The sequence below is a fragment of the Cervus canadensis genome, chromosome 26 (assembly GCF_019320065.1).
Source record: "Cervus canadensis isolate Bull #8, Minnesota chromosome 26, ASM1932006v1, whole genome shotgun sequence".
Classification (NCBI taxonomy): domain Eukaryota; kingdom Metazoa; phylum Chordata; class Mammalia; order Artiodactyla; family Cervidae; genus Cervus; species Cervus canadensis.
In genome coordinates this window covers 51,198,862-51,226,607 of record NC_057411.1, presented here as the reverse complement: position 1 = coordinate 51,226,607, position 27,746 = coordinate 51,198,862, and the positions used below count along the sequence as shown (strand labels likewise).

The 27,746-nt window shown below is 40.7% G+C and overlaps 1 protein-coding gene across 12 annotated transcripts in view; it reads left to right on the top strand.

Annotated features, from left to right (window-relative positions):
* The first annotated feature begins 1,172 nt into the window (after window positions 1–1,172).
* The window catches only part of ADD1 (adducin 1), a 91,364-nt gene continuing 64,790 nt past the window's right edge, over window positions 1,173–27,746 (top strand). For 3 of the 12 annotated variants that reach the window (XM_043447839.1, XM_043447840.1, XM_043447841.1), the window contains exon 1: window positions 1,180–1,386. The gene's annotated coding sequence lies outside the window, so the exon portion shown is untranslated. Of the gene's footprint in view, window positions 1,387–1,833; window positions 1,853–2,157; window positions 2,177–27,746 lie in introns of those variants that run through there. The other 9 variants (XM_043447835.1, XM_043447842.1, XM_043447834.1 and 6 more) reach the window with 8 other exon arrangements.

Genomic DNA, 27,746 nt, shown 5'->3' with positions numbered 1-27,746 from the left:
TCAGGCCATGTTGCCGAGTCTTACGTTATATTTTGCACCTTTGTTTGACCTGGGTCTTTTTTGTATCTTCCCTGTCACTACTTAACACGCTCAGTGGTCTTCTACTCCCCTCCTCCCTTCAGCAAGCCCCCACTGACATCTCCTGTGGGCCAGGCCTTTTTGTTGGGTGAAAGGGAAACAAAGTGAGTGATACAGAATTTTGAGTCTTGTCTTGAGAAAAGTCCGCATCCAGGAGATCAGAGGTCGGTGTCTCTTATCCATGGAGAGTGTCCCTGACCCTTCTGCAGACCAGGCCAACGAGGACCCTGCTGGGAGGGCAGGTCTGGATTCCACACTATTCCTTCACTGCCCAGCTCTGGGCCTCAGCTTTCTAAGGGTATAAAGGGAGCTGGCTCATATGGCTCCTGCGTCTTTTGGGGACTCAGATGAGACCTACAGGAGGGACAGTTTGGGGAGGCGCCTCCAGGTCACTGGCAGATGGCCTGGTCTCACCGTTGCCCCGGTTCTGCGAAGGTCCCTGGTGCTCTCGCTCATCCAGCATCAGCACGCCAGGCTCCGGGCATCAGGTAGCGGCCGCGTCGACAGAGCCTTATCAGGATCCACAGGCCTCGCTGTCTTGGCCCCACCCTGGCTGCCAGCCCGGCCCCCAACTCTGGGCACAGGGCACAGACTGGGCACAGGGGCAGAGTCCGTCCGCTGGAAGAGTGGGCGAGTCGGGCCGGGAGAGGCCTGAGGCCTCAGGCCGAGAAGAGCCTGGAACGGACCCTTTGGAGCGCGCTCATGCGCGTCCTGCGAACCTGCCCTCCAAGAGCCTGACCAACGACAATGAATGAGGCTTCCAAGAGCCCGATCAACGACAATGAATGAGTGGCCGAGCGGCTTCGGGTGAGCGGGGGCTGCCGGCACGCCGGCCCGACCGGTTTCAGCGACGAGGCATGTGAGTCTGCGAGCGGCCATCCCTACGCGCTGGACCCCGCCCGGTCCGCAGGACCCGGAGCTGGGCGGCCGAAGTTCGACTCTGCCAGCAGGCGCCAACCCCGCCCGCTCAGGCCCCGCCCCTCGCCGCCTCAGTCCCGCCCCGCGGCGCCCCGCCTGTGCCCAGCCAATAGCAGCACGGGTTGCTGGGGGGTGCGGCAAGGGCTGGGCCTATGGGGTGGCGCGTTGTTGGGCTGCGGCGCCGCAGGCCGCACCCAGCTCGGGCGTCTGGGGATGTGAGGAGGGCTGAGGGGGCGGGAGGCCGGACGGGAGGCCGGGCGGGCCGGGGCTGCGGGCCGGAGTTCGCTCGGCGGACAGGGGGCGGAGCCGGAGCCGGAGTCGCCGGAGCGGACGGGAGGCTGTCGCACTGGGACCTGGGATCCTTCGCGCTGCCCGCCATTCGCCTCTGAGGTGAGGTTGGTGCGCAGCGCGGCGGCGGGCTCGGGGCTGCAGGCCGAGGAGCGGGCCTTCGGCTGCGGCACGGAGGGCGGGGGCCGCCATGGGAGGGGTCCCCGCCTTTCGGTCGTCGGCCTTGAAGGGCGGAGGCGGGGGGGTGTCTATACCCTGCAGACCCTTGGCCCCAGGGCCTGGTCTGTGGAGACGGCTGGACAGCTTGTTGGTGGGCTGGGTGGTGGGCTTCGGGGGTCCTTGTGGAGAAGGAGGGCGCGGGCCGGACGGTGGGTCGCGCGGTGGTCGCGGCGACCCTGCCCTTGGTCCCGCGATGCCAAGGGCTCCAGGGTTCGTGCACAGACGCAGACAGACAGGGGCATCCGGATCCTGTCCTCCGTCTGCGCTTTTTTTCCCTTTTTTTCTTTTTAAAGAAAACGACAGCTTCTGCCAAAAGAGAGAAGCCACATCTGCCTGCGGACGGTAATAGGTCTGTCCTGCAACTTGATTAGGGAAGGGGCTGTTGCTCATCCTCGCCCTCTATTTCCTTTCTTTTTCGTCTCGAGGAGTGTTAGAGGGTCTCTTGCCTTTTAACCGTTTTATCTTTACTCGCGAAATTCATGGTCAGGAGATTTCGTAAGCTTTTGCGTTCGCTTCATGCATTCTTACCTTAAAATAGTATTTTTTTTTTTTTTTGGTTAACCTGGAGCTGCCAGCAGTGGTGTGACCATATGATTTTATGCCTAAATGACATAAAGCAATTTGTCATATCCGCACGGGCCGAAAACATTGCTGAGCCTTGTATGCAATGCTCGTAAGTTGTTACAGAAGGATTTTTTTTTTTTTTTTTCCGGGTGAAAAATTGGTTACATCTTAATGAGGATAGGAAATAAGCTGTTGAAGGGTCCACTCTGTCTTCTTTGCTTAAACACATCAGTGAAGGCGCCCGGTGAAACCCAGCTGGAGTCGACGAGCACCAGAGAGGGGAGGGCACCCCAGGCAAAGATGAATTGTATGAGGGTGGGACTGTACAGTTGGGGTCTTTAGTTAACGGACAAGTGCCAGCCCACGTGTAAATTACTTATTTAAATCCAGAATCTTGGTATTCTGATAGTGGGTTACACTAGAATGGTAAAGTTGTTTTTTAAGGAAGTGAATGGTTTTGGCAGTCCCAGCTGCTTTTCAGAGTTTTGATGTGGTTTACAGCAGGACAAATGGTATGATTTGTTTTACTGCTTGTGTGGTTTCAGTTACAGAGGCTCACTGAAAGACGTGAATCTAAATTCTACCCAGTCTTCAAAAGGTGGGATAGTTTCCTCTCTAAGATATGATTTATACAACTAGCCATTTTCTCCTTTAACTCTTTGATGTTGTCTAATATTGGTAAGGTTTTGTTTGGTATTCAGTTGTTATTGATTTTGGTATAAAAGGTGTTTCTTTAGATGATTATTAGTTTTTAGTTCTTTCAAGTTGTCCTTGTATTGCATCAGTAAATACTGAAGTGCTTTAAAAGATATTTTAAAAAAATAATCAGATATCCAGCCAGTTTAAAATTTTCTTGATTGTCGTAATTTTTAACAGTTTGACAGCTAATATAAAAAAGACATTTTTTATTATGTGAAACTTAGAGATTAATTGGACTTATTTATTTTTATATGTTCAATTCTTCCCACCACGTGTAGAGAGACTAGTATAATAAACCTCTCTTTACCCTCATCTAGCTTCAGTAGTTATTTACTCATGGCTAGTTTTGCTTTACCTGTATCCTCATACCCAAGATGTCATATGATTTTAGCTGTTAAATTTCTGTATGTCTATTTTCTTGATTTTAACAGTTTGAATCAGGATCCAAATGCATACATTGTGAAATGTTTTAATCTATAGGCTCCTCCTCCATCTTTTGTTGTCGCTTGTAATTTATTTGTTGCTGAAATTGTTGGTTTGTCCTGTGGAATTACTCACAGTCTGGATTTTATTCTGTTTTGTAGTTTATCTACAAAACAGTATTTTGCTGGATCTTATTCTGTTTTGTAGTTTATCTACAAAACAGTATTTGCTGTAAATGTAATTTAGTTAGAACTAAAGGCATTATCAGATTCAAGTTTTATTTTTAGCAAGACGACTTCATAGGTTAGTAGGCAGATAAGGATTAGTAGTCTTTTAAATTGAAGTATAGATGATTTATAGTGTTTCAGGTATATAGCATGTGTATAGATACATATTCTTTTCAACTTCTTTCCATTGTAGTTATTAAAAGATATTGAATATAGTTCCTTGTGCTATATAGTAGGTACTTTTAAATCTATTTTTTATTTAGTAGTGTGTATCTGTTAATCCCAAATCCCCAGTTTATTCTGCTCCCTCTTTCCCCTTTGGTAGTCATAAATTTGTTTACTTAGTCTGAGTCTGTTTCTGTTTTGTAAATAAGTTCATTTGTATAATTTTTTAGATTCCGCTGAAGTGATATTATATGATGTCTTTCCTTGTCTTGCTGCACTTAGTATGATAATCTTTAGGTCAATCAATGTTGCTGCAAGTAGTCTTTCTTCATGTTTGGATCCCTTGATGCTCAGTGTTTAGAGTCATTCTTTCATTAGGTATAAAAAATGTTGATATTTTAATTATATAAGTTCATAATTTATTAGCTGGAATATTTCTGTGAAGAGCAATTTCCCTTCCTTCATGATTTGGTTACCTTGAATTGTAACTCTCTTAGGAAAGGCAGGATAAATGGTTAATCCTGCTACATTTTATATTAGTTTTCAAAATAATGAGTTGGCATTCTCCAAAAGTGGCCAGTGAGTTGTGTATATGTATTTGTGTCATTGTGAACTCATGGATTTAAACGTATTTATATGGTTCAGTTCATCGTAGATCCTTATTGAGACTCAAATTGTTCCATCATTGTGTAATAGAAATCTGTTCAAATTGGCTCCTAAATCCTTTAGACACAAGTCTTTGATTGCTCTTTTTTCTGGTATGACAAACCACACCAGGCTCATCTTGTACATTTTTTGTCCCAGCCCTGGAATCATCATTTCTCCAAGGGGCCTTGATTTTTTTTAATGAAAAAATAATATTTGGTAATTAACAATCTGTGCCCTGGAGTTGTTTATTGCTGCTGAGTTGATCATTGTTTCTAGGTCTTTTCAGTGCACACATGGTGGATTACTGACACTTTTAGTTGTAAAGCGAGATGACAGAATTCTGTTTAACCTTTTTAATCTTGCATGTGTCTCTTTTTTCTTCTAAGGTAAACGTCTTGACTCTAATTACTCATTGTTTTATGCTACACTGTATATCAGTATCAGAAGAATAATATGAACACTAGTACCAACTAATAAAAGGTGTTTAAGAGGTCTTTTTTGTATCCTTATTTGGAATATGTAGTCAAATTATTGTGTTTTAAAGTCGCTTGGAGTAGTTAGTGCATGATTTTGCTACTACTGGATGTTTAGTGTTCTTTTGTTTTTTATTTTGTTTTCAATGTTTAGGGATTGCTTTTTGTTTTTTTTTTCCAAATTGAAATATCATGTAAGTTACAGGTATACAGTGTAGTGATAAATAACTTTTAAAGGTTATACTCAATTTATAGTTATTATAAAATACTGGCTAAGGAATTGCTTTTTGTCTTGTTTTGAGGTTCCATGTATAAGTGGGGTCATGTGGTATTTGTCTTTCTGTCTGACCTAATTTCATTTATAGTATTCTCAAGGTTTATGTATATTATAGAAAGTATCAGAATTTTCTTTCTTTTTAAGGCTGAATAACATTCCATTGTATGTAAATACCACACTTTGTTTATTCATTCATCCCTCTGCAAATATTTGGTTTGCTTCCACATTTCAGCAATTGTGAATACTGCTGCTATGAACAGGAATGTACAAATACCTCCTTGAGACCCTACTTTCGGTTCTTTGCATTATGTACTCAGGAGTGGAATTGCTGGATCAGATGATAATTCTTTTTAAAAAATTTTGAGTAACCATTGTGCTGTTTTTCATAGTCGCTGTACCATTTTATTGATATATTCCCACCAGTAGAACAAAAGGACTCCAATTTTTTCACATTCTTGGGAGCATTTGTTTCCTTTTTTTTTTTTGATAGTAGCCACAGTGGTCCTCATACCCATTAGGATGACCACTGTGGCTACAGGCTACCTCTGTGCCATCAGGCTTTTTTCCCCACTTAACATGTGGCATCTGTGCCAGACTATAGTATAGACTTATTTCTCATACCTTTCAGTTGCACTGTGCTCGTTTATATGGTTCTACCATACTTTATTCAGGAAGATAGGACTGCTTTTTAATGAATGTTCTTGTCCATTAATGGCAATTTTTTTCACTTTCACTGTAACGTGGTGAAATTTTACTGATGCATTTAAAGTGATCAGAATGGTAAGAAGTACTTCACATAAATGTAATGTCATACTCTTAAATTCTGTTCTGTTGAGAAGACTTCAGCCTTCTCTCTTATGTGGTAGTTAGCCAATACTGATGTTAAAAGATTTCACTTTAACTTTTTTTTTTTGGTTTTTAATATTTGCTATTTCAGTCCCTCAACTGCATTAATACACTTTGGAGTTGGCTTCAAAAATGTAATTTCTGATATAAAATCATCTAATTCTTATTGACACAATATTAATCCAATTGTAAATATCACATTTTATCTTTTTTTCTGTTATCTGTTCTCTCATGTATTACCGGTCTTCATAATCACTGAACTCTTGAGTATTTAGCCATTAAAGTCTAAAATACTAGACCCGGAGACTTTAGTGTGGGAAAACCAGTGCTTATAGCTGTAGTCGTTAATGCTGTCTGGTAACATCAGTTTTGTCAGTTCTACCTTCAGAATACGTCCTGGCTCAGTCCTTCTGTCCCGTCACCACTGTTACCACCTGGGTCCCAGTGGATGTCATGTCTCCCTTGAGCTACCGTAGCAGCCTGCAGCTGGGCTCCGAAGGTCCTTTCTTTCTGCTTAACCTCCACCTGGCAGCCAGAGTGATTTACATACAGTAGAGATTGGATCATGGTGTGCCTTGCTAAAACTGTCAAAGACCAGTAAAGTATTAATAGTTGCCTTTAGGTAACTATGTGGCTGTTGGATAGGGGTGGGAAGAAGCCTTACATTTTACTGGATAACCTCATAAATAAACCTTTCGAGTTTTGATTCATGTAATTGGATTATGTACTCAGAATAAATTAAGTAATTGTACAAACAAATCAATCCAATGACTTCCCTTCATACTTAGAACAAAATCCAAATTTCTTCTTCTTTTTTTTCTGTCTGTGCCCTATGGCTTGTGGGAATGATCCTGACCAAGAATTGAGCCCGGACCCCTGGCAGGGAAAGCACTGAGTCCTAACCACTGAGTCAGAGAATTCCCCCAGATTTCTTAGGATGATCTCCCAGCTCACTTTCTTCCGTTCTTCCACTTGCCCATTTATGCTGCATTTACATGGCCTTCCTAGAACCTGTCTAGCTCTTATTTTTTTTTTTGACTGAGCTGTGAAGGTGGGGTTACTGTCCACATTGAGTGCATACATTGTGGTTAAATGCCTTTGGACTTTGCTTTGATATCTGTCACTCTCTCTGTTTAAATGACTATTGAAAACAGGGATGTGCTTTTAAGTGGCAACACAGGTTTTCTAAATCCAGTTTATAAGCTTAAATTTTTGTCTTTTTAAATACTTACTGTGTGCTAGGCATTGTACTTTTTATGTGCGGGAGCCAAAAAGTTCGTCCAGGTGTTTCCATTAGATGTTACGGAGAAACCTGTCTGATTTTTTTTTGCTAGCCCAATATTATCTAATTTAATCCTTAAAACAGTTCTATTGAGTGGATACTATTTTCATCTCATCAGATGGAAAAACTAAGAAAGTTTAAGTAATTGCCAAGGTCACACAGGAGGTGGTGGAGCTGGGATTCAAATCAAGGATGTCTGACTCCGGAGATGATGCTCTGCGACACCAGGCTGTGCTGCCTGTTTTCTATACACTCCCTTAGTCCTGTCACTTCAGTCACGGATTGTAACTGTTGGCCCTGGTCTTCCCCGTGAGGGCAGCAGGTGTGCTTCATTACTGTTTCCTGAGGCTAGTACAATGCCTGGAATAGAGCAGGTCCTTAAGAAATATTTGTTTCGGTAGTGATCTTCAGTTAATTTTTTAAAAGCTTAGCTGTGAAGAATAAAGTTCATGGCAAATTATTAAAGGCTTATCTGTTCCCTCAAAGCAGAAGTTGACAGACTTTTTGTAAAGAGCCAGATAATATTTTAGGCTTTGAGTGAGTGTTAGTCGCTCAGCTGTGTCCGACTCTCTTCGACCCCATGGACTGGAGCTCCCACCACGCTCCTCTGTCCATGAGATTCTTCAGGCAAGAATACTGGAGTGGGTTGCCATTCCCTTCTCCAGGGGATCTTCTTAATCCAAGGATCAAACCCAGGTCTCTTGCATTGCAGGCAGATTCTTTACCATCTGAGCCACCAGGTGTTTCCTTAGGCTTTGAGAGCTATATGATCTCTGTTGGAACTAAACTATTCAGCTCTGCTGTTGCATGAGAGCAGCGATAGGTGATTCGTAAGTGACATGACTGTCCAGTAAAACCTTATTTGTGGATGCTGAAATTTGAATTGATTTTCATGTCCATCATTTATTTATGCTGCGTATATTATTTTTTCTAGCCTTTAAAAATCAAACAAAGCTTGTGGCCCTTATAAAAATAGGCAGTGGGCTGGAGTTGGCTTCAGGTGGGGCATCATTTGCTGATTTCTGCCTGGAGTTTAAATTTTTTCATTAGACCAAGTTAGACATCTGCCTTCTGCCCTTACTTGTTTTGTTTGCCAGTGGACTTTCTTTTGTTGCTTCCTGCTTTGGTCTACAGTAAGGAACTGTGGAGGAGAAACACTGTCCTGAGATGCCACATGATACTGGCTGCAGGGCCATCGTTGTGGGCTTTATCCATTATAGTAAATGAAATAAAGACTCTCCTTTGTTCAGGAGATCTGCTTTACTTTTCTTTGAGTAGAAGTTTCAGCTTCATTATTCTAGTTCCAACCCAGAATGGATGTTTGTATTTTATGTTTGTCCTTTAGATAATATATTTCAGCTGTGGTTTAATAGTGAGCACTACTTGGAGTTAGAAAGACGTGGTTATACCTGGTTGGTTAACTTTCTTCACTAAATAGATCTTTTATTGAGTTTAATTTTGTTTTTTTTTTAATTTAATTTTTATTTTACTTTGGAGTATAGTTGATTTACAGTGTTGTGTTAGTTTCAGGTGTACAGGAAAATGATTGTTATAGCCTTTTTTTTTCTAGATTCTTTTCCGATATAGGTTAATACAGAATATTGAGCAGAGTTCTCTGTCATACTGTAGGTCCTTGCTGATAATTTTATACATGGTAGTGTGTATATGTTAATCCCAAACTCCAAACTTATCTCCCCCTTTTCCCTTTTGGTAACCGTAAGTTTGTTTTTGAAGTCTGTGAATCTTTTTTGTAAACAAGTTCATTAATATTATCTTTTTAGATTTTGCATATAAGTGATATGTGGTATTTGTCTTTCTGTCTTACTTAACTTAGTGTGATCATTTCTAGGTCCCTCCGTGTTGCTGCAAATTTTGCTAGATTAATCTTAAGCTGGCATTATACCTGGCCCAGAGGAAGAACCCAGGAAATGGCAAAGCTCATTTTCTACCCTCACCTCCATCACTTTCTCCACCTCACATACTTGGCCACATCACTTCCCTGTTTTGAACTTCAGTTTCCCCAGTTGTACAGTGGGTATGATAATGCCCTCCATAGGTACTTCATAGAACTAGTATGATGGTTTGGGACTTCCCTGGTGGTCCAGGGTTATGAGTGCACCATGCAGTGCAGGGGACGTGAGTTCAGTTCCTGGTCAGGGAGCTAATACCCCACCTGCCACATAGTGACTGAGCCTGCGTGCTCTGGAGGTGCAAGTGGAGAGCCTGTGTACCACAGCCCAATGCAGCCAATAAATAAAAATAAATATTAAAAAAGAATCGGTATGATGATTAAATTAAAAAGTACTTTGTAAGCGATAGGTGCTGCTTAAGTGTGTTGAGTTATTATCACATATTTAGAATGTACTTGAGGGGAAAAACAAGAGAGGAACCATTACCAATGGTGCATTAACTTCTCTTAAATGCACCCCCAGCTGTTAACTTATCTCATGCCTTTTGGGTGTGAAAGATTGTACTGAAAAAGCTATGCTATACATATTGTAGCTCCTTTTGCCAAATGAGAGGTTAGTGTTTGAGAAAATGTAATGCCTATAATTCAGAGGTGCCATTGCTATACAGGCTTACTACGTGGAATTGTAAATTTGAGCCAAAAGTCTTGAAACTCAAATCCTTGGGGCTAAAATCTTCTCGTTTTTACTTTAAAAATGTTGTGTCACTGTCTTCTTGCTTGCATCATTTTCTACAGGTGGTCTGCTGTCACCCTTATATTTGTTCTTCTACATAACATGTCCCTTGTTCTTTGACTGCTTTTAAGATTTTCCTGTCACTGGTTTTGCGATTTTATTTTGATGTGCTTTTCTTTCATTTCTTTATTTAGCCGTACCAGTTCTTAGTTGCGGCATGCAGGATCTTTGGCTGTGGCATGTGGGATCTAGTTCCCTGACTAGGAATTGAACCAGGTCCCCCTACGTTGGGAGCAAGGAACCTTAGCCACTGGACCACCAGGGAAGTCCCTTGATATGCTTTTGAATTCAGTGGGTTTTTCTTTTTTTTTTTCACGTTTCTTGTGCTTGGGGTTCATTGAGCAGCTTTCTTGGATCTCTGGGTTTATAGAGCCAAATATATAGATCCAGATTTATAGATCTGTGGGTTTGTTCATCAAACTTGAGAAAATTTTGGGCATTATCTTTTTGTGTATATTTTCTTTGTGATGTTGTCTTTGAGAACTCCAGTCCCATTCATGTTGGACTATTTAAAGTTGACCAGCAGCTCAGGGATGCTCTGTTCATTTATTTGATTGTCTTTTTCCTTTGCTTTTTTTTTCTTTATATTGCTTTGTCTTCAAATTCACTACTCTCTTGTACAGTGTTTAATCCACCATTAATCTTGTTCAGTGTAAATTTTCATCTTACATGGTGTAGCTTTCATCTTTAGAATTTCAGTTTGTGTCATTTTTATCTTCCATCTCTCTATTTGAGGTTTTGAATGTATGTAATATAGTTGTACTAACTGTTTTAGTGACCTTGTCCACTAATTTTAACTTTACTTTCACTTCTCGGTTGGTTTGATTGATTTATATCTCCAATATGGATCTTGTTTTTCTGCTTTGCTTGTTGGGTAATTTTTTATTGGATTCCAGACATTGTAAATTTTACACTGTTGGGTTCTGAATTGTTATTTCTTCCTACAAACATTCTTAAGCCTTGTTTGCTCTGTTTTGTTAGCAGTAGGACTTTAACATTTTTACTATGTTGTAGATGGTAAAATTTTTACTGTGTTGTAGATGGTGAATGGCAACATTTTCTTTTAGATAAACTACTAGCCTCCTTGTGGAGAAGGAAATGGCAGCTCACTCCAGTGTTCTTGCCTGGAAAATCCCATGGATGGAGTAGCCTGGCAGGCTGCAGTCCATGGGGTCGCAGAGAGTCTGGCACGACTGAGTGACTTCATGTAGCCTCCTTGAGAATGGAAAGTGACTGAAACAACAGCGACAGCAACACTGTGCCTGCTGTACCTGTGAATCTGATATATCATTTTGTTTTTATTTTCCCCTATGCTTTGGCAAGTTATTTTGTTGAGTAGAGGGCTGTCCTTTTTTGATTTCCTTTAGTCTGAGGCTTTGAAAGCTGAGTCTGAGAGTTGGTTCAGTAGCAGGTTAAGTATGCCGACACCTGCTCGGTTTGTTCAGGGCTCACTAGCTGTCACGTGGCTCTTTCAAATATTTAAAATATTTAGGAACTTTGACATAGCACAATATTAAACTTTAACAGAGCTGTTTAATAGTTCATGCTTGTTCTGACCTTCTACATGCAGGAGGCTTGAGTTGGAAGGAGTGAAGGGAAGCAGGTTTAATTTTGTTTGCCCTTTGAGCTTTATTCCAGAAGTACCTTTTAAAACAATTGTTGTGCCTAATGTGTAACATTGTTTTTGATACCTGTTAGCTTAAAAGTGTTGAGCATATTTTGATATGATTTTATATTAATTTAAAATATACATAAGAAAAAAATAGCATTTTTCCTACATGGGAAAAAATAGCATTTTTAAATGCAGTAGGAGTGAAGTCTGGGGGACACTTAAATTTTAACTGAACAGTATCTTGAAAACCTACTCTGCCAGGATAAAGTGACAACAGCAAGTTTTAAAATGTTATTTTGCAAGGATGTTTTGCTTTCTGTAGCTTTCATTAACTTGGAGTCCCATTTCTTCACATACCATTATTGAGCACCTGTTTTGTGCTGGGGACTGCTCTCGGCGTGGTGAGCAGAGCAGGGGGTAAGACGCATGTCCCTCTCTTGGATGAGGTAATAAAGCTAGACTGTCGGTAGCAGTAACTGCTGTGAAGAGCACAGAAGCAGAATAGCGGGCGGAGAATGAGGGCAGCAGGGTCTGTGGTAGACGGGGCGGGGGGAGGGGGTGAGGGTGGCTTCTCTGAGGAGGTGACGTTTGATTAGCGATGGAATCTGTGTGCATCTGGGGGAGAGCGTTTGGGCAGTGGAGACCCATCTTACTGTCTGTGGTTTCTTGTTGCCTGTTGGTGGGGGCAGGTAATGTAGGCTAGACATCTGGGAAAAGAAAACCCTTATGGGCTGTGAACTCGACGAGGAAGCAGAGCAGGTGCTGTTTGCCAGTGTCCCTATACCTGCCTAGTGCCTGGCACTGGGTAGTGCAGATAGGAAATGAATTTTTTTTGTGTGGAGCCCATCTATTAATGACAATATTAGTAGTGGTAGTATCATTATTAAGTGATTATTAAGTTATAGTAATAGCCACAGGTAATTTTTATTGTGCACTCTGTGGGGAGTATTGTACCATTTTGCAGACGAGGAAGCCATGAGGCAAGTTAAGAAACTTGCCCAAGAGCACACAGCTGGAGTGGGGGTGTGTACTTACCTCCTTTAAAGGTAAATTGTTAAAAGTGTTATACATAGCAACACTGATTTTCTTCCTTTTAATACATCTTGGCAAGTGCTCAGTAGCAGCACACAAATCTGTATCATTCTCTTTAATAGTCTCAGACTTTTTCTTTTACCTATATAATTTATTTAATCACTGCTATATTGATAGGTATTTGTTTCCAGATTTTTACTGTTATAAGCTTTTTAAGGTTAGTATTCCTTGTGTTTGGGCACTGTGAAGTATATCTGTAGATATTGACTCAGAAGTGAAATTGCTCGGTCCAAGGATAGTTTGCATGTTGTTGTTCAGTCACCCAGTCGTGTCTGACTCTTTGCCACCCCAAGAACTATAGCATGTGAGTCCTCTGCCCCTCACCATCTCCCGAAGTTTGCCCAAGTTCATGTGCATTGCATTGATGATGCCATTCAGCCATCTCATTCTCTGACGCACTCTTCTCCTCCTGCTCTTAATCTTTCCCAGCATTAGGGACTTCTCCACTGAGTCAGCTGTTCTTGTCAGATGACCAAAATACTGGAGCTTCATCTTCAGCATCAGTCTTCCAACGAGTATTCAGGGTTGATTTCCCTTAGGATTGACTGGTTTGATCTCTTTGCTGTCCAAGAGACTCCCTTTAATTTGCATAGCTGTCTCCAGATTACCCTTCTGAGGAGCTGTACCAGTTTGTACACCCACCAACTGCATGTATTCCCCACATAAGAAAGTGTGTATGTAACATATAGATGATCATGGTACCTGTCTTACAGTTATTATGAGGTTTAAGCTGGATTTAGAAAAGGCAGAGGAACCAGAGATCAAATTGCCAACATTCTTTGGGTCATAGAAAAAGCAAGAGAATTCCAGAAAAACATCCACTTTATTGATTACACCAAAGCCTTTGACTGTGTAGATAACAACAAACTGTGAAAAGTTCTTAAGAGATGGGAATACCAAACCACCTTACCTGCCTCCTGAAAAATCTGTATGCAGGTCAAGAAGCAACAGTTAGAAGTGGACATGGAACAATAGACTGGTTCAAAATTGGGAAAGGAGTGTGTCAAGGCTGTGTATTGTCACCCTGCTTATTTAACTTAAATGCAGAGTATATCATGAGAAACACTGGGCTGGGTGAAGCACAGGTTGGAATCAGGATTGCAGGGAGAAATATCAATAACCTCAGATATGCAGATGACACCACCCTTATGTCAGAAAGTGAAGAAGAACTAAAGAGCCTCTTATTGGAAGTGAAAGAGGAGAGTGAAAAAGCTGGCTTAAAGCTCAACATTCAGAAAACGTAAGATCATGGCATTCGGTCCCATCACTTCATGGCAAATAGATGGGGAAACAGTGGAAACAGTGGCTGACTTTATTCTTTTGGGCTCCAGAATCACTGCAGATGGTGACTGCAGCCATGAAATTAAAAGATGTTTACTCCTTGGAAGGAAAGTTATGACCAACCTAGACAGCATATTGAAAAGCAGAGACATTACTTTGCCAACAAAGGTCCGTCTGGTCAAGGCTATGGTTTTTCCAGTAGTCATGTATGGATGTGAGAGTTGGACTATAAAGAAAACTGAGCGCCGAAGAATTGATCCTTTTGAACTGTGGTGTTGGAGAAGACTCTTTAGAGTCCCTTGAACTTCGAGGAGATCCATCCAGTCCATCCTAAAGGAGATCAGTCCTGGATGTTCATTGGAAGGACTGATGTTGAAGCTGAAACTGCAGTACTTTGGCCACCTGATGCAAAGAGCTGACTCATTTGAAAAGACCCTGATGCTGGGAGGGATTGAGGGCAGGAGGAGAAGGGGATGACAGAGGATGAGATGGTTGGATGGCATCACCGACTCAATAGACATGGGTTTGGGTGGACTCTGGGAGTTGGTGGTGGACAGGGAGGCCTGGCGTGCTGTGTTTCACGGGGTGGCAAAGAGTCGGACACGACTGAGCAACTGAACTGAACTGAACTTAACGGCAGAAAGTGAAGAGAAACTAAAGAGTCTCTTGATGAAAGTGAAAGAGGAGAGTGAAAAAGCTGACTTAAAACTCTACATTCAGAAAACTAAGATCTTGGCATCTGGCATGGCATCCGGTCCCATCACTCCATGACAAATAGATGGAGAAACAATGGAAACAGTGAGAGACTTTATTTTTTTGGGCTTCAAAATCACTGCCGATGGTGACTGCAGCCATGAAATTAAAAGATGCTTGCTCCTTGGAAGAAAGCTATGACCAGCCTAGACAGCATATTGAAAAGCAGAGACATTACTTTGCTGACAAAGATCTGTCTAGTCAAAGCGATGGCTTTTCCAGTGGTCATGTGTGGATGTGAGAGTTGGACCATAAAAGAAAGCTGAGCACTGAAGAAAGGATGCTGTTGAACTGTGGTGTTGGAGAAGACGCTTGAGAGTCCCTTGGACTGCAAGGACATCCAGACAGTCCATCCTAAAGGAGATCAGTCCTGACTATTCATTGGAAGGACTGATGCTGGAGCTGGAACTCCAATACTTTGGCCACCTGATGTGAAGAACTGACTCATTGGAAAAGTCCCTGATGCTGGGAAAGATTGATGGCAGGAGGAGAAGGGACGACAGAGGATGAGATGGTTGGATGGCATCACTGAGTTGATGGACATGAGTTTGAGGAAACTCCAGGAGTTGGTGATGGACAGGGAAGCCTGGCATGCTGCAGTCCATGGGGTCGCAAAGAGCTGGACATGACTGAGTGACTAAATTGAACTGATGAGGTTTCAATGAATTAAATGCTACCTAGTAAGTGGCTGTTATATATTACTAATATAATTATTAACCATATTTCTGAACTTTATTACCAAAAATATTATAAGCCTAGGAACTGTTTCAGGAGGTTGGAAAAGGGGTTTATATAATTAACCATAGAAATATATGCCCCCAAATGTAGTCCCCTTTTCAGCTCTGCAGCAAGGCCTTGGGAGCTCCAGGGGCCTGTGGGCCTCAGACTGAGGTTGGGATCAGTCCCACAGGCACATGCAGATAACACCGGGGTGCCCTCAGGGGCCAGGTGCAGTAGAAGCTGGCAACCTTCTGTGTGTCCATAGGAGGAGGAGGCTGTCCTCTGCGAGGCCCTTTAGAACATTCTGCCTCTGACACTTGTTCTCCCTTTCTCTTAATCTGGTAAGGCTTAATTTAAATTTGCCTCATGGTTTGACTTAGCGGGAATGATTCAGGGAGCGCCTCACCTGAGAAGCAGGTTTTCTCATCTGCATGCTGTTGCTTGACGTTTCTTGTGGAAGAGACCAGCAGTGTGGTGCTGAGGAGGTCGTAGCTCTTCAGTCAGGAGGTGTGAGTTTACTGCAGGGTCCCTGAGTGTTACCCAGTACTGCATGATGAAGTCACGTGACTGCGCCTAGCCTCAGTTTTTTCTGTCACATGTTGTGAGAACTCTTTGAAAATGCAAATGCTGAATGAAAAAGCATTTACACAAAAATTGGTACATGAATGTTCATAGCAGTATTATTATTAATAGCTGAAACATGGAAACAAACCCAGTAATAGAGAATGAAATACTGATGCATGCTAAGTATGGCTGAACTTAGAAACGTTACGCTAAATGAAAGAAGCCAGGGAAAGAGGTGGTGGTGGAGGGGAGGAATAGGAATGGCGAGTGACTGCCAGTGTGTGTGGGGCTTCTTCAGTGTTGAAAATGTCATAAAATTAGATTGTGATGACGGTTGTATGTGTCTGTGAATATACTAAAACCCACTGAACTGTACACTTTAAGTTGGTGAATTGTATGATATGTGAATACATACCAGTAAAGCTGTAAAAATGTGAGTACTGCATTAGGCATTTTTATTCTCACTGAAGTAACTAAATTGTCCACTGTTAGTACAGTGCTGAGTATTAGGGGTATGGCATCTGGATGCATTTTTCTACTTAAAGTTTGCCCTGATCAAGTTGATGAAATTCTCTGAACTCATTTTTTTCTCCTGTTGAAACAGAAGTAGTGATCATAACATTCTTGTCTACCTGGAGTTGCTGTGGGGCCACAGCGGGGCTTTTGAATGCATGTGGTATGTAGGTATGCTGTCAGCGTGCATTTCCTTCCCTTTTCTCTTCCATTGTACGGACCAGGGAGAAGCAGGTGTTAGGAGGGAAAGGCACAGAAAAGCAATACAGAGCCCTGGTTACTAGCTACTCCAGCTTTTTGTTTTTTAAGTAAATTTCTGTGCAGAGATAATTTTGTTTGTTACAGCTGTAAGCTTTTGCAGCTTAGCATGAACTTTGTGGTTAAGCCATCCTTTCCAAGATTTAAGAATATTTCAGTTAAGAGCAGCCTTGTTCCCAGGTGATACCATTAATCAGCTTATTATTGCACAGAACTTCAGTCAAGAAGGTAGCATAGAAATGATGCTTGGTCTCATGGAATGAACTCCCTTTAGGACTGAGTGTCTACTTCCATAGGAGAGATGTGAAGATAGTTGCCCATTGTTGGGGAGCTGGGTGACCCTGTCATCCGCCTGCTGTCTTAAGTTTATTCTGAGAGTTGTCCCCAGGAACTGAAACACTGTGTACTTTGACAACATCACCACCAGGAATGTCCCTTACCTAGAATGTCTGGAATACTGAATGTGCTCCGCTTCTGCCTGGGGTGTTTGATTATTTTGGAAAATAAGGAGTTTCTTCAGGGAAACATTTCCGGCTTTTTGTCAGACAGCAATAGTATGAATTTTGTTTGTCTCTAATTTGTAATGATAGTAGTCACATTTAGGAGACTTATTAATTCATGGAACTTTTGAAAAGGCCTTTAGTGAGCCAGGCATTGCACTGGGTGGGCACTGGGTGTCAAACACAACAGGGGCAGAGGTCCCTCTTCAAGGGCTCATGGCTCCTCAAATCAGAGAGTGCGGAAGCCCATGAGGATGAGGACACGGAGACTCCTGCTAGGGGCTTCTCTGTAGGGACAGGAGCGCTCTCCAGATCACTGAAATGTTTCATATCACTCACTCACAGTTATTTTTATTATTTCTACTTTATAAAAATCAAGCTATGTGAAGTAATTAGCCTCCAACTAATAAAAAAAAAATCAAGCTAGCAGGTTTTTTTTTTTTTTAAGCTAGCAGTTTTAAAGTATGTTTTACTTTTTCTTGGTGTATTATTTCCATTTTGATGTCTTCATAATGCACTAGGGTGAAGTAGAATCCTCAGGAAAATAGTGTACAATTTGCTGACTACAGCTATGGAAGGTTGCCAGTACCTTTTTAAAATGAGTTATTTGTATGTTATTTCAGCTCTTGACCCCAGATTTTATTGTGCTGTGAGAACAGCTATGATGTCATCTTTATTCTCAGTAAAAATCAAGACTGAATGAGAGTTGCAAGGATACATGAGTTACATCGTATGTGATGTATGTTTTTTCCCCTGAAGGAGCATATGGACTGTGCTTTTATTTTTTATTTGTTGGCCACATCTGATGACTTGCAGTGTCTTAGTTCCCTGACCAGGGATTGAACCTGGGCCCCAGCAGTGAGTCCTAACCACTGGACGGTCAGCGAATTTGGTTCGTGCTTTTAAATTCAGATAAACAGAACTTTTGTAACTATATAATCAAAGCTATAATCTAACTTTCAGAGTAGTTTCAAGGATTAGAAATTATATAAAGCATAGTTTGATTGCTAAGTGGTTTGGACTTTATTCTTTTTCTAACTTCTTAGATGTTGATCGCATACTTATTTTTAATAGAAGTGTTGAGGGCTGTCCATTTCTGTGGAAACTTTGAAGGCTATACATTTGTCTAGAAGTAGGTCTTTAGTAAACCCAGCAGTTTCAAAGTATAATATTTTTATTATGTGTGTTCAAATTTTCATTATGATTTCTTCTTTGGCCTGACATTATTTAAAAGTGTGCTTTTAAATTTCCAAATATATGTTTTAAAAAATTGTTATCGACTTGTTTTAATTACATTGTGATCAGAGTAATGTTTTGTTTGTACCAATTCTCTGGAGTTTGTTGAGATTTTATTTCTGTCCAGATGTGAGGTGATTGTTTAATAAACATTCATAGTATTCTAGAGAAGAATTTTTTTAAGGATGTCATTTGCAAAATATTTGTTTATTTATTTTGACCCTGCTGCAAGGCTCGTGGATCTCGGTTCCCCCACTCAGTTCTGGCACTGCAGTGAAAATGCTGAATTCTAACCACTGGGCCACCAGGGGACTCCCATGAAATGTAACTGTTTTGGAAAGCAGGGAGCTGCAAGGTTCTGTATACTTCTGATGATCTTTTGATTACATTGTTCTTTTTTTCTGTTTACTGTTTGCTGACTTTTTTTTTTTTTTTTTTTACTGTTTTGCCTGTTAATAATTGGCTAATGATTTGGTGTTAATCTCTACATTATGGGTTAAACTACCCATTATGATGGTGCATGCATGAGTGCTCAGTCAGTTCAGTCATGCCCAACTCTTTGTGACCCTGTGGACTATAGCCCGCCAGGCTTCTTTGTCCATGAGATTCTCCAGGCAAGAATACTAGAGTTCCCTCCTCCAGGGGTTCTTCCCGACCCAGGGATCGAACCCATGTCTCCTGCATTACAGGCAGATTCTTTTCCCACTGAGCCACCTGGGAAGCCCACCATTATAATGGTAGATTTTCAGTTTCTGAGTTTTTGCTGTTTTTCCTTTATATGTATTGACACCATTTTATTAGGCATATATATATGAATATTTTATTGTTAAGTTGAAATTTTTTTTTATCACTTTTTAGAATGGTGTTATCATTCTAATGAAATGATTTTCTTTTCCATGGTCTTTATTATCTCAACATTAATATAGATATTCCAGCTTTCTTTTGGTTATTGTTTGCTTGGTATGCATATTTTCATCCATTTACTTTTCAAACTTTTTATGTTCTGTTCTTATGTTTTATGATTATATTAGTTTTTTTTTTTTTTTGTGGCTGCTTTAACAGATTACCACAAACTTGGTGCTTTAAAACAAGAGAAACTTTCTCTCACAGTTCTGGAGGCCAGAAACCCAAAGCCAGTGTCACCAGCCACAGTCTCCGTGTGGATGGGCGTGCACCTCCTCTCGGGCTGCAGAGGGCTTGGTTCCTTGACTCTGCTGGCTGCCGGCACTCGGGCTGCCGCTGCATCACTCCATTCTCTGAGGCCCTGGCAGATGGCCCCCTTCTCTCGTCTTTGTAGCCAGCATTTCCATCTGCCTCCTTTTTGTAAGGATGCTGGCGATTGCATTTAGGGTCCATCCAGGTAATCCAGGGTAATTTCACCATTCTCGGTGCCTTAATTACATTTCCAGAATCTTTGCAACGTTAAAGTAAGGTTATCGCTAACAGGGATTAGGACTGATTTCTCTGGGGATCGTCACCAAACCTACCACAGTGGGTATTATATCTGTCTTTTAACTGGTATAATAACATTTCCATTTATTGTGATTCTGATAGATTTGTACTTTTTCTGTCATCTAACAATTTGTCTTCTATTTGTAATTCCCCCCTCTCCATTCTTGCCTTTTTGAACAACCAGGTTGTTTGGCTTGTTTTTCATTATGTATTCTCCTTGTCTGGTTTGGAAGTTACATAATCTATTATGTTCTTTTCATGGTTGTCCTTGGAATTTTGCCATGCATATTTAACAAAGTGAAATTAGTTTCATATTCCACTCTCAGACAAAACAAAGACATTAAAATACTTTAATTCCAATTAAATCCAGTGATCAAGTTACTTGCTACTTTGTTCAGTATTTAGTCTAGCCTTTTTTTTTAAACTCCTAGATTGGACAGCAGCATCATTATATTTTTCAAAAACATTTTTAGATTCGCTTTCACACTTAAGAGTTTCTTTACTCATGATGCTTACTGCTTTTCTGATTTTTACCCTGGGATATTTTTTCTTCATTCTCCAGTCAAGAATACTGGAGTGGATTGACATTGCCTTCAGGGGATCTTCCTGACCCAGGGGCCGAACCCAGGTCTCTTGCATTGCAGGTGGACTCGTTTACCATCTGAGCCACCAGGGAATCCCTTTTCTTCATTAGAAACTACTTTACTGTAGGTTTGTAGGTAGTAACTCTGTTTTTGTTTATCTGGAATGACATTATCTCATAGGCATTCTCCAAAACAGTCTTGCTTGACACAGAAATCTAGATTGACAGTTACTTCCCTTGCAGTAGGTTCTCTACTTTTGTTGTTTCTGTCACAGGTTTGCCGATTGTCTGATTGTTATTCCTAGGTAGCTGGTGTCTTTTTTTCCCTTTGTCTGCTATTCGAAAAAAGTTTTTTGCCTTAGCTATTCTGCAGAATGATTACAATATTTATGAGGCAGATATTTACTTTGCTTGACATTTGTGGATTCATGTCTTTCAGTTATGTAGAATTGTCAGCCATTCCTCCTACATTTTCTTATTCTGTCTTCTGTCATAATTTGCATCTCCTTGTCCCTCTGTGCTTGTTCTCTGGTTAATTTCTTTTCAAATCTGTCTTTTAATTCACTGATTCCTGTTTGTAGGAAATTAATTGTTTTAATTCATTGTTGGTTAAACTTTTTTTTCTAAATTATTTCATTTCTAAAAGTTGTTTGGTTTCTTTTTCAGCTCTTCTTGCTTATTTTAGATAGTCCCTGGGGATTGTCATATTTATGATTAATTTATTTTTAAGCACTCTTCATACATAGTTATTCTCCATCTTGTTTGATAATTCTAGTATCTGAAGTCTTTGAGGGCCCTGACCTATAATATATTTATTTCTTCAGTGATTGTCACTTATGGAGATTGTCTTTGGGTTTATTGAATTTTTAACTTGGACCCCATATTTGGTTGATCTTAACCTGTGGGATAACCTGAGGATGTTTTTTCCTGAGATGATTTTGTTTTCTTCCACTGTGACCCACGGTTATTCAGCCTGAGACCATTTCCACCCCCTGATAGAGTTCAGTGCATCAGCTACTCCTTTTTTTGCCTCTACCAACTGAGATTTTTGTCATTTGACCTCTGGTCATGTCACATTCTGTGAGTGATTCCAATTCAGAGTTCTGGTTTCAGTCTCAAGGTTTTGGCTGTTATTGCCATAGTTGTTGTTTTGCCCTTGGAAGTTTTATGTATTTCTTACATGCAAGTAATATTTAGAAAATAACAGTATGGAACATCTTATTTGAGTGGTGGGGACTCTAAAACTTTATTTCTTACTTGAGCTCTCCAAATGGTATTTGTTATTAATGGGAATAGTGGTTGTGTATTGGTATAAAACTTAGGAAAAGAATATATAGTATGAGGTGATTCTAAAGTGTACACTTTGAAGGTCAGTGAAGTTGATTTGTTTTTGCAGGAAAGAGCGAGCTACAGCTTGACCAGCATATGAGACTTGGCTAAAGTCTTATGTTCAGTTTTTTCATCTATAAATGATCACGTGGTTTCTCAAGTTCTTTCTGGTGCTAAAAATGTGTACTTAGAAGGTTTTGTCTCACTGCTCTTTATTTCTGTTATGTTAATTTAATCAGCATTATTTAAAACCTATGTTTAGAGAATTGTGTTGGGAATTTTGGAAGGTGAAGCATTTAATAGCTCCCTGCTTCAGTAAGCTTGAAATCTAGGAATTGTATTAAAAATTGACAGTATAGAGCAGTGATATATCTGTAAGAGGGAGCTCAAAAAGTGGTACTGCTGTGTGTTCCCTGTGCTTGTACTGAGGAAGACAATGCCCGTCGTAGAATGTTCTTCTAGTGTTCTTTTTAAAGAGATTGAGTCTTTTAAAAATATATATATATAACTTTTATTTATTTATTTTTGTCTGTGCTGGGTCTTTGTTGATGAGAGGGCTTTTCTCTAGTTGTGGCGAGCAGGGACCAGTCTCTAATTGTGGTGGGCAGGCTTATCTTTGCAGTGGCTCCTCTTGTTGGGGTCTCTTAAGGCACGCAGGCTTCAGTAGTTGTGACACATGGGCTCAGTAGTTGTGATTCCCAGACTCTAGAGCCACAGGCTTAGTAGTTGTGGCACATGGCTTAGCTGCTCCACAGATGTGGGATCCTTCTGGACCAGGGATCAAACCAGTGTCTCCTGAATTGGCAAGTGGACTCTTATCACTGAGCTACCAAGGAAGCCCTCAGTCAGTCTTTAGAGATGCTAATGCTGCTTGTAATAATAATAAAAGAACAATAACAACAGCCATTTATTCTGTTTACTGTGTGCCAAGCACTGTATGAAACATTTGACATAAATTAACTCATTTAATCTTAAGGAAGTAGATAATAATATCATTCCCACTGACAGGTGAAGAAACTGAAGCATAGAATGTGTGTTTGTGTGCTCAGTTGCTTAGTTCTGTCAGGCTCTGCAATCCCATGGACGGTAGCCTGCAGACTCCTCTGTCCATGAGATTTTTCAGGCAAGAATACTGGAGTGGGTTGCCATTTCTTAATCCACGGGATCTTTCCCACCCAGGGATTGAACCCACCTCTCCTGTGTCTCCTGCATTGGCAGGTGGATTCTTTATCACTGAGCCACCTGGGAAGTTTATAGAGAGATTAAAAATGTGGCTAAGGTTACGCAGACAGAAAATGGCAAACTGGGATCAGAACCCAGGAGGCTTGGCTTTGAGGGTCTCTACTCTAGATATGAATTGAGCACATTTATTAATCAGCATTGAGAGGCTAGCAGAGTTTTTATGAAGACCCAAGCCAGATGTTTTGTGTATCAATATTATCTCTCAGATTTTGGAAATATAAACAGAATAGGGTGCAATACAGTTCACTTAAATTTGTTTAGTTGAACGGATAGTTGGTTGGCTTATCTTTGGCTGCCTCACCCAGAGTTGTTTTTAAAACCACACCCAAGTCTCTTTCAGTAACCTACACTACAGTATTGATTTAGAACTTGAGTTAGAGTGAGAAACCTCACTTCTTTATTTGTGCTCCATGTGTTGATAGAACACAGTAGTTTTAATAGAATGTTTTTAATTAACGTATTTTAACTTTTAGTTGGTTAAACTTAATGTTCTTGAAGCTTTTGAAATGAACTTTTTTAGCAACTACTTTCACATTCTCATCAAATATTAGATAATTTAAGTATTTCCTGTTTGTCGGGTACTCACTGTGTCAGACATTGTACTAGATAGTTTACACTTATTTTTTCTAATTGTCCCAACAGCCTTGAAACATGATTTGAATATGTTTTATTGCAAATGAGGAAACTGAAGTGAAAAAGATGACAGTGAAGATTATGAGGCAGTAGTGGGTGCTGCTGGTGCATAGTTGAAATGTTCACCACTGGGCCTGGTGGGGAGGGAGACACACACCCCTCCGTCTCCAGGGAGAAGGCAGTGAGGTAACTGGGAAAGAGTCATCACAGTAAATTCCAGATGGATTCAGGACAGATGTTTAAAATTATAGAGACTGTAGAGAAAAAGCAAAACAGTGTTTATCAGAGATAATTCCTAAAACTTTCTTGGAACAGTTTCTCACACATGTGCCAGTGAAGGAATAACTTTCTATTAAAAAGCAGACGAATTCGAAGGAAGAGGTTTGCAGACCACAATATTAAAATGTTAAAATGTTTGCTCATTGAAAAATAAAACTATGGAAGATAATAGTCTGGAAATGTCAAATATGACAAAAGGTCATGGTAAATATACAGTTTAATTCAAATTTGTAGGAATAAATATATCAGGATTTCAATAGATAGGCAGGTGGACAGAAGTTAATAGGCACTAATGGAAATTTCATATGTAAATAAACATAAAAAGCATTCATCCTTTCCTGTTAATCAGAGAGATACCAAATAAAGCAGCCACTTCCGATCCATCAAATAAGGGAAATTTTTCTGATACCTCTGCTTCCTTTTCAGAGTATGTTAGCTAAAAAGGAACTGAAACTTTTTATTTCATCCTAACCCATGTGGAGAGTTACTTATGCTGTAAACTTTCCTTTCCAATTTACACTGTTTCATTTAGCAACTGATTTTTGAGCTCCCACTCTAGGCAAGGTCCTACAACTAGGATTTTTTAGAAGGATAACATTTGGGGGGTTATTTTATTTATGCTGTTGCAGTTATTTGCGAGTGCTTTGCATTTTTATTGGCTTGTTAAAATATGCTATTCAGTTCGATCACTCAGTCGTGTCCAACTCTTTGAGACCCCATGGACTGAAGCACACCAGCCTTCCTTGTCCATCACCAACTCCTGGAGTTTGCTCAGACTCCTGTCCATTGGGTCAGTGATGCCATCCAACCATCTCATCCTCTGTCGTCCCCTTCTCTTCCTGCCTTCAATCTTCCCTAGCATCAGGGTCTTTTCCAGTGAGTCAGTTCTTTGCATCAGGTGGCCAAAGTATTGGGACTTCAACTTCAGCATCAGTCCTTCCAATGAATATTCAGGACTGATTTCCTTTAGGATAGACTGGTTGGATCTCCTTGCAGTCCAAGGGACTCTCAAGGGTCTTCTCCAACACCACAGTTCAAAAGCATCAATTCTTTGGCGCTCAGCTTTCTTTATGGTCCACCTCTCACATCCATACATGACTACTGGAAAAACCATAACCTTGACTAGATGGACCTTTGTCAGCAAAGTAATAGCTCTACTTTTTAATATGCTGTCTAGGTTGGTCATAGCTTTTCTTCCCAGGAGCAAGCGTCTTTTAATTTCATGACTGTAGTTATCACCTGCACTGATTTTGGAGTCAAAAAAAATAAAGCCTCTCCTGTTTCCATTGTTTCCCCATCTATTTGCCACGAAGTGATAGGACCAGATGCCATGATCTTAGCTTTCTGAATGTTGAGTTTTAAGCCAGCTTTTTCACTCGCCTATTTCACCTTCATCAAGAGGATCTTTAGTTCCTCTTTGCTTTCTACCATAATGGTGGTGTCATCTGCATATCTGAGATTATTGATATTATCCCAGCAATCTTGATTCCAGCTTGTGCTTCATCCAGCCCGGGATTTCGCATGATGTACTCTGCATAGAAGTTAAATAAGCAGGGTGACAGTATGCAGCATTGATGTATTCCTTTCCCAATTTGGAAGCAGTCCATTGTTCCTTGTCTGGTTCTAACTGTTGGTTCTTGACCTGAATACAGATTCTTCTCAGGAGGCAGGTAAGATGGTCTGGTATTCCCATGTCTTTCAGAATTTTCCACAGTTTTTTGTGACCCACATGGTCAAAGGCTTTAGTGTAGTCCATGAAGCAGAAGTACATGATTTTCTGGAATTCTCTTGCTTTTTCTATGATCCATTGGATGTTGGCAATTTGATTGCTGGTTCCTCTGCCTTTTCTAAATCCAGCTTGAACATCGGGAAGTTCTCGGTTCGCGTACTGCTGAAGCCTCTTTTGGAGAATGTTGGGCATTGCTTTGCTAGCATGTGAGATGACTGCAGTTGTGCGGTAGTTTGAACACTCTTTGGCATTGCCTTTCTTTGGGATAGGAATGAAAACTGACCTTTTCCAGTCCTGTGGCTGCTGCTGAGTTTTCCAAATTTGGTGGCATATTGAATGCAGAACTTTAACAGCATCGTCTTTTAGGATTTGAAGTAGCTCAGCTAGAATTCTATCACCTTCACTAGCTTTGTTCATAGTGATGCTTCCTAAGGCCCACTTTACTTCGAATGCCAGGATGTCTGGCTCTAGGTGAGTGATTACCCCATTGTGGTTATCTGGGTCATGAAGATCTTTTTTGTACAGTTCTGTGTATTCTTGCCACCTGTTCTTATATTCTTCTGCTCTTTTGTTCTGCTCTTCTTCTGTTCTGTTCTGCTCTGTTAGGTCTACACTTTTCCTGTTCTTTACTGTGCCCATCTTTGTATGAAATATTCCCTTGGTATCTCTAATTTTCTTGAAGAGATCTCTAGTCTTTCCCATTCTGTTGTTTTCCTCTGTTTCTTTGCACTGATCACTGAGGAAGGCTTTCTTCTCTCCTTGCTATTCTTTGGAACTCTGCATTCAAATTGGTATATCTTTCCTTTTCTCCTTTGCTTTTAGCTTCTCTTCTTTTCTCAGCTATTTGTAAGACCTCCTTAGACAACCATTTTGCCTTTTTGTATTTCTTTTTCTTGGGGATGGTTTTGATCACCACTGCCTGCACAATGTCACGAACCTCCGTCCATAGTTCTTCAGGAACTCTATCCCTTAAATCTGTTTGTCATTTCCATTGCATAATCATTAAGGGGTTTGATTTAGGTCATACCTGAATGGTCTAGTGGTTTTCCCCACTTTCTTCAATTTAAGTCTGAATTTGGCAATAAGAAGTACATGATCTGAGCCACAGTCAGCTTCCAGGACTTGTTTTTGCTGACTATATAGAGCTTCTCCATCTTTGGCTGCAAACAGTATAATCAAGTTGATTTCTTGTGATGTCCATGTGTAGAGTGATCTCTTGTGTTGTTGGAGGAAGGTGTTTGCTATGACCAGTGGGTTCTCTTGGCAAAGCTCTGTTAGCCTTTGCTTTGCTTCATTTTGTACTCAAGACCAAACTTGTTACTCCAGGTATCTCTTGACTTCCTACTTTTGCATTCCAGCCCCCTATGATGAAAAGGACGTCTTTTTTTGGTGTTAGTTCTAGAAGGTCTTGTAGATCGTCGTCGAGCCATTCAGCTTCAGCTTCTTCAGCATTACTGGTCGGGGCATAGACTTGGGTTACTGTGATAGTGAATGGTTTGTCTTGGAAATGAACAGAGATCATTCTGTCATTTTTTAGTTTGCACCCAAGTACTGCATTTTGGACTCTCTTGTTGACTGTGAGGGCTACTCCATTTCTTTTCAGGTATTCTTGCCCACAGTAGTAGATATACTGGTCATCTGAGTTAAAATCACCTATTCTGGTCAATTTTAGTTCACTGAATCCTAAAATGTCGATATTCACTCAAAAGTATGCTGCAGGTTTTCAGAATGTTCTGAACTGTTGTGTGGAAATCAGTTTGAGGTATTGTCACACTTTTGGGCTCTGAGGAGAATTGCCTCCCCTAAGTAAATGAAGCATGATTATTCATTTGAGGCTTGGGATTGAACAGTTGACTAAATGGACCATTTCTCTCCTTTATTAACCCCAGAAGGTCAGGCTGCAAGGCCAAGGTATAACATACTTGAGAAAGAACAGTTTATTTGTTCATTTCAAAACTGGGTCACATTCTGCTTAACAGTGATAGTATTGCTTGGCTAAGTGTCAGTTCAAGGTAAAAACATTCTCATCTTAGGCTCGTGTTGTTAGTCCTTCCTTATGTGTTTAACTAGATTGCAGAGTGACTTCCTTCTGTTCTGCATAGAATTTTCTATACTCACATATGTCTGGTCAGCCTATGCTTCCTGACTTGCTTGGCTGGGT